Below are 8,550 nucleotides of genomic sequence, written 5' to 3' on the forward strand. Positions count from 1 at the left end.
CCAGTTTAAACCTCAATTCATGGCACATCCTTTGTGAAGTTTGATGTGTTGGCTTTGGTTTTCTTAAGGGGTTCTCTAGTTGTCTCCAACCTCTCAAAAACATGCTACTAAGTGGATTGGTTAGGCTACATTGCACATTGGTGTAAGATAATATGAAATTGTCTATGCATCCAGGGTGTTTTCCTGGAGTCTTTGAAACAATTATATGCAAGTAAAACCTGTACTATAAACTCTAGTTTTGATTTTCTAATAGAATCATTTGCATAAAAAAAAGAAAAATTCAGCAATATTTACTGTTTGTTTTATAGCAAACGGTTCCTAGAAGTGAGGAGGAAGACAAGGGTGGGTGAACACATTTCAAGTGGGGCGTCTGTCGCCCTTATCTGGTATCACAATCTTCTCTTAAATTACCTTTTCGGTTTCAATTTTAAATTCAGCTATTTTCTAATTGAGTCAGAGCAAGACCCACACCAAGGCTAGTGTTTCTTATCAAACATGAACAGGACGGGAGACTTGTACAATCTGGCAACCCTGACCTTTCTCCTCCCTAAACATGAAGCAATGCTGCAGGGTCTGTGCCAGAATCATGCACTCAGACTAGTGTGACCAATTCTGGGGCTTATTTATTCTGGGATTTATTGTTAGTTGTTTTTTCAGCATAAAAAAAGCAAAAGTTTGTAGGCCACGTAGTAAGTATATATATATATATTTATAAAATTTATAAAATTATGGAAACAATTGAGGTATATATATATAATTTATAAAATTATGGAAACAATTGAGGTATATATATATAATTTATAAAATTATGGAAACAATTGAGGTATATTATATATATATATATATATATATATAATATATATATATATATATACATATACACCCAAAATCTAAAGAGATTTATTTTGTATTTTCTTACTTTGTTATAACACTTACAATCTCAGCTTCTGGTGACATTATATACTTTATGTTTATAGACTATGTGTCCATGTAATTTACATACAGCACATACAGCATACATGTACACATACTTCATACTTCTTGAGATAGTTATAGTTAATTCGGCCTCTGTGATAAACAGAAAAAAATGACTAAAAGTTTCCAGGTCAATCTACTGTATATACAATATGGATTTCAGTTGCATTCTGCATTATTAGTTAATCAGAACATATCATAAAGATTGCATAGTTACACTACGTATAATAACCACAATGCAGCACGTTGATCAATTTAAACATACATATAATGTATATACAATAACATACATATAACATATACTGTATATACAACTCTACATATACATTTGTACACTGTAATAATGTGAACAGTCTGTGCATGTGGTAGCTTACATATTTCTAATTGAAGTGTTTTATTTGCTGTTTAAGAAACAGTTCATTCTGACTGGATGTTAGTTGATATCTTTATTTTGAGCCATTTTTAACCCCAAAATGTATAACATTATAATTATTATAATATAACCATAGGTCTATAGATATTAATATAAATATATTTATAGTGCTTATTTAAATATGCTCTTATTGTACATTGATAATGCATAGAAAATGTAATCATAATTTGAAGAATATTTATTGCATTCATAGTTGCAAAATACATATACCCCAAAATGTATAACATTCCAGTGATGAAAGTATGTATCACATACCAGTGATGAAAGAATTCTTGCAATTATTATGCAGACTGCAAAATTGTAATTTATTATAAAATATTTAGTAATGTTAGTATTAAATATTTAAGTATTGGTCTTATTATTTGGCATCTGTTACTGTGCAAATACGTGTATCAATCTTTTGTAATCTTTTGTACGTGTATCAATCAATTTTGTAAAAATATATATAAAAAAAAAAAAAACACACCTTTAAAAAAAAAAAAAATAGTCCCATTCAAACTCCTAATGATTTCTGTGGTCAGGAATCTTCTAATCAACTAGTGCCACCTACTGGTAAATAACATTCAGAATATTGGCTTATTTACATAGTCTCTTACTCTGTATATCCTGTGCAGGGTCACAGGGGGCCTGGAGCCTATTCCCATGGTCAAGGCAGGGTACACCCTGGACGAGGTGCCAGTCCACTGTGGGCTACACAAACAGACACACTAACACACTCACTACAGGAAATTTGAAAATGCCACTTAGCTTACTCTGCATGTCTTTGGACTGTGGTAGGAAACCAAAGTAGCTGAAGGAAACCCACTGAACATGGGGAGAACATGCAAACTTTAGGCACGCTGATCTGAGGTTGGCATTGAACCTTTGACCCTTTAGGTGCTAACCACTGTACTACTGTGCCTCCAATTAACATACTTCATCTAGCAATTCCCACAACCTTCTGATAAAGTGCTAAGCCGCTTAATAAAACCATATTCAAAACTGTAGTAAAGGCAAAGCTGTGGTGAACTATTTGGAACTGAGAACTGATCTCTCTCTCTGTATATATATATATATATATATATATATATATATATATATATATATACACACACACACACACATACACATACACACACTACCCTTCAAAAGTTTGGGGTCACTTGCAAATTTCTTTGTTTTTGTGTAGTGATTTATTTTCTACATTCTACAACAATACTGAGGATTTCAATACAACACATATGGGATTAGGTAATTATGTAACAACAGGAAAAACAACAGTTAGTTATTATTTTAAGACACAGAGGTCAGCCTTTTTGTGATAGTTCTTGCAAGAACAGTATTGTCAAGTGCATTTGCAAAATCCATCAAGCACCATAATGAAACTGGCTCTCATGAAGGCCATCCCAGGAAGGCGAGACCAAAACCTACCTCTGCCACAGACGAGAAGTTCATTTAGAGTTTTCAGCCTAAAAATGACCAATTAACAGCAACGTAGATTAGAGGCATTATAAAGTTTTTACAGAGCATAAGTAGCAGACACATCTCAATATCAACTGTTCAAAGGAGATTAAAGCATTTTTTGGACGCCTTTAGCATTCCTTTACAATGTAGAAAGAAATAAAAATCAGGAACCATCATGGAGTTAAAAAATGACCCCAAACTTTTGAACGGTAGTGTGTACAGTATATATATATATATATATATATATATATATATATATATATAGACACACACACATACACATTTTGTCCCTAACATTGATGTGTTGGAAGCAGAAATTAATGGGAAAACTTAAGGATTTGATTGACTATGAATAAATTGGGCCAAATTATAATGTCTTAAAACTTGGTCATGGCATCTCCAAAACTGCAGCTTTAATTAGATATTACCATAGAAATATTCCCATCAAAAAGTGTTAGAACACACTGTTTCGTTGGAGATATATTAAATATTAGTTAGATGGTCATAATGTTATGGCCGATCTGATATGTATATTCAGTAAATACTCTGTTTAACTAAAGTGGGATATGAAACATCTAGTGTTATTGGCAAGGGTGGTTCTAGTAGGGGGTGCAAGGGGGACAATACCAATGCTTCAACAATTTTAAATTCCCCAAAGCAGGAACTCACTCATCGACAGGAAACATGAACATTGTTGTGGAAATCTCTCTCTCTCTCTCTCTCTCTCTCACACACACACTTTTTCGTTCATGTTTGCACACAAATGTTTCCACAATTGAATTGTAAACCGATATGTGAAGTCTTGGTAAACACCCTGAATTTAGACTTTTATTTACCCAAATATAAAAAAACTCAAAAAGATTCAAAAAGTCATAACTCCCTTAGATGGATTGGAAGAAATAAACATTATAATTATAACATTGGGAGTGATCAGACAAACAAAAGCTACCGTATGTGTAAAAAAAGTAAAACATTAATTAAAAGGTTTAAGCATTAGGTACAAACCATGAAGGACAAAAACTAAGCATTGCTATATACCAGTAGAGGTCCCTAAATGACCACTTCACAAACAGTACAAATTATTTTAATGGCTGGTGCATTACGTGATTATCTCACTGAATTTCTAATTCAGTTTCAAAATTGCCCTTTTCTCTCTAACCGGACAATATAGAGACAGTGCACTATTCACTTGTGAATTACAAGAGTAGAAGAGTGCTCTACACAACAACCTGGACTGAAAGGAATGTCTGTCATTTTACAGTTCTGGTTTAGAATAGTGTTTTGCAATGAAGCCAATAAAATATGAACTGGTATAATGACTAAATCCTTTTTTTTTTAATAATTTTTTTTTTTTAAAGCAGTGGTTCTTGACTCCAGGCCCTGAACAATTTAACTGCTTTCTCTGCTCCCAAAACACCAGATTTTACGAATCAAATAATTAACAGCTTTTTCTGTTAATTTATTTCTGAACTAAAATAATTTTTTTAATATAATTTTAATAATAACAACAGAAACCTAGAAAGCAAGATAAATGTTGGAAAAATATTTTTTTAAATTTAATAATATATACAATTTATATTTTATTATCACATCCAATAATCCTGTTCTGTGGCAGCAGAGTGCCTGGAGCCTATCCCATGGAACTCAGAAAATAAGGTAGGGTGCATCGTGGATGGGGTGCCCAATCATCACAGGGCAAAACAGCACATACTGTATTTAAACACCCTATGATATACTACAGGCAATTTGGAAATGCCAGTCAGCTTACACCACATGTTTTTGTAGGAGGAAACTGGAGTACCTGGAGGAAACCCACCAAGCACGGGGAGAACAAGGAAACTCCATGCATACAGACCGGACCCCCGATTCCAGCCCCCCAACTCTGGAAGTGCAATGCAAAACTAATATTAATAAATCAGTGTAAAAAGTACTAGACACAGGTCTTCCAAAATGTTACACACCAAAGGTGAATAGAAGTGTCAAACAACCTGCTTTTATTTAATTCAATTTCAAAATAAAATAGTCATATACACTTACCAGATAATGTAATACCAGCAATACAATTCATATAATTTTAAGATGTACAGTAATATTCCTTCTTAACTGTCTGTAGGGAGGAAGGGAGAAGAATACATAAAGGACAGAGAGAGAGAGAGAGAGAGAGAGAGAAAGAGAGAGAGAATTTGCAAGGATTTTTTTTGGCAATATGACAAAAATGCTATAGAAGTAATGAATTTTCCCTTAATGAATGAAACCATCATTCAAAAACTGCATTTTGCATTTTTTGGGTTATGTTTGTGAAAGATAAAATTGTTTAATAATCTAAATATTTTAGGCTTAAGGTTAATCCAAACAAGTGGATAGACTGTATTTTAGATGACTGTTCCTTGTCAACTCCCAAATGCCTATTTATGGGGTTATCCCCTTAACCCTTGCACCACCAAACAAACAAACAAACAAACAAACAAACAAACAAACAAACAAACAAACAAACAGTCAATAGTAGATTATAACATAAATCATGTGAGATGAATTCTCAAAACCTATGGTCTGTATTAACCACTGCAGTCTCAGTGTTTAAAAACAAAATGTGCTTCTTTTAATTATCTGGACCAAGATAATTGAAGAGAAGAATATATTGATCAGTATAGTAAAAGTTTTATTTAGACCCTGTAACAACCACTGTGATCAATCTTACATCCATTTTTACATCAGTCTTTCATTCTTTGCAGATGTTCATAAGTTGTTTTAACAAAGTGAACAATGCTCAGAGTATCTACATCCCATTTCAAGAATCTGAACATGGTGTTAAGTCAGGAACAAACCTTAGTATTTGCTTTTAAGTACAATGGAGTTTATTGGGTGTCAGATTTCATTCATACAAGTAAATTCATAATGGAAGAAATAAATGGGGCATTAGATGGATTATATATCAAGGCTTACCTGGAAGCCCAGATATTATCTTTCCACTTGCGCAATAGTGCACTATGATCCTCACATGTTGCACAAATTGATGTACATTTTGCATAATAGAACTTCACTAAGAGTTTAAGTAATCTCAGATCACAGCCGTTCATGATTTTATTTCTCCCATGTTTCTTCCACAAAGCTAAGGGTTCAGCACTATCCTTATTAATAATGCATTAAACAGGTCGTAACCCAATTCTAGTAATTGTAGCAGTCCTCTTAGTTGTTTTCTTTGCTTAATGCAGGCCATACTAAAACTACTTACAGTCTTGAGCGATAAATAGAACGTTTAACTTTATTGTTCCACTATCATTACATACACACTTAGAAACCATGACTGTCAGTCTTTGTTATAGTCTTCTACTAAATTGCTGGTTTTGAATGTACAGTTTAATTGACAGGCTGTGGAATCTATTTCAGAATTACTAGGATCTGTGAGTCTGTAGCATGTTGAGTCTGCTCTCAGACAATGTTATGTCTTTCCTTCCAAGTACAGCTTGACATTGTCCTGGGGTGTCATCACGCTGGCTAGGGAGAGGTACTGCAGCTCATCACTGAACTCACAGGGGAGGAAGAAGGGTTTAGAAGACTTTTTTGGGTGTCAGATTTTTTTGTTTACCAACATTTATTGATTTCGTGTCACCGTCTCACTGGGAGACTGATGTTGCTTCTCCAGGCTTACTAGTGAGAGGACTATGACATGGCTAAAGTGTGCCGCATTAGCTCTTATCCTCCTACCTCATTCCAAAATCCCCATTTCTTTGCCAAACTGCTTTGAAAAATGCCCCCTCCTGCTACAGGAGAGAAGGGTTGCAAAGGGTTTTTCTTTTTTTTTTCGTTTTGTGCAGTTTGTGAAGTCTTTGACTAAAATGTATCTGCTGTTTCTGTATGATTTAACAGGTTATGCGTAGTTTGGAAGGAAAATGCAAGTCTCATTGGCTTAGAAAAAATACCTTAACAATGGATACCAAGGCTGTGAATGTAAGTGACATTTCGTAAATATTTTTATTGAATACCCACTGAAAAATAATGAATCCTTGTTGAAGCAGATTTCATTAATAATTAATGAACATGGAAGATAGGAAGGTTAAAAAAACATAGCATGTGCTCAGGTTTGAAGCCTGGAATTGTAAGGCAGGACCATAATCTGTTTTGCTACTACAGCTACAAATTTGTAATACACAGCATTATTAAATATGTTTTCAGTCAGTTTAGATATCTGTTGAGATTAACTGCACTCTTCTCATTCAGGAGGTTATTCTTGTATTACAAAAACTGCCTGAGAGTGTTAAGTGGATACCTTACACCCGTTCCGTCATACTGTATGCATTATAATTTACATTTAAATTTGAATAGTATTAACTATAACTTATCTATCTATCCATCCATCCATCCATCCATCCATCGAGTCAGCCAAAAAATGTACTAATAAAATGAATATTGATAATATTATCATTATATATAATACATAGCAAGTAAGTTATAATTATAAGGCATTAATTTGGTATTATTTAAAATAATACATAAGGCTGTTATTTTATCAGACATAAACATGTTTTATGCAGTACAACTCAGCATAAATATTTGTAGTTTTTTTTTTTCAGTGCACAAGCAAGCACATATTTAAATTGTAGATTCAACATTTATCCATGCATCACTTATCTACGTCACTTATCCTGTGTATGGTTGCAGAGAGCCTTTCCCAGGGAGCACAAGACACAAAGTGGCACACGTCCCCACAACTCCAATAATACACTTGGTGCAATTTTAAACCACCAATCAGGCTACACCACGTGCCTTAGGACTGTGAGAGGGAATCAGAGAACCTGCAGGAAACCCACCAAGCCCAATAACAACATGCTAACTCCACACTCAGAGACAAGAGTTCGACCAGAAATCTGGAAGTGAACCACCGTGCAACCCAGATTTTACATATTCTGTGATATTTAAATTGAAATTAGCATATTTAAATTGTGTTATTATTTCAGCAATCCGGATAATATTTTAATTGTAACAGTCCTCAAAAAGCATTTCTTTAAAATCGCTCCAGTGTTTTTAGATCTTTCTGTCAGATGTTACTATGGTATACTGATGTATACAGTAATTACAAGCATTTCATTCATGTCAAAGGCTTTTATTGATATTATTATTAGTATTATTATTTTAAGTTTATTTAAAGAGTTAATATTTGCAGTGCTGACCTTCATGGCATGCTGTCAATCAACTTCTATGCCACATCCTAAATGATGGAAGCCCATTCTTGCATAATCAATGCCTAAAGTTTGTCAGAATTTGTGGGTTTTAGTTGTCCAACGGCTTCTTCATTATTGACCACAAGTTCTCAATGGGATTACAGTCTGGGGAGTTTTCTGGTCATGGACCCAAAATTTTTAATGTTTTGTTCTGCGAGCCACTTGGTTATCCATTTTGCCTTATGGCAAGTGCTCTATTATGCTGGAAAAAGCATTGTTTGCCACCAAACTGTTTTTGGATGGTTGGGAGGAGTTGCTCCTTGGAGATGTTTTTGTGAAATTCTTTGTGTTCGTGACCGAGCACACTCCCTTGGTTGAGAAGCAACCCCACACATGAATGGTCTCAGGATGCTTTACTGTTGACATGATACAGGACTGATGCAGCACTTTCATAAACCTTACGAAAATGGATATTTGTGTCATTCTCAGAACTTTGTATGTTTAAAATTAGTGCTGTTACAGGTTGTCAAGGTTTTGTGT

The sequence above is a fragment of the Clarias gariepinus genome, chromosome 23, assembly GCF_024256425.1.
Source record: "Clarias gariepinus isolate MV-2021 ecotype Netherlands chromosome 23, CGAR_prim_01v2, whole genome shotgun sequence".
Lineage (NCBI taxonomy): Eukaryota > Metazoa > Chordata > Actinopteri > Siluriformes > Clariidae > Clarias > Clarias gariepinus.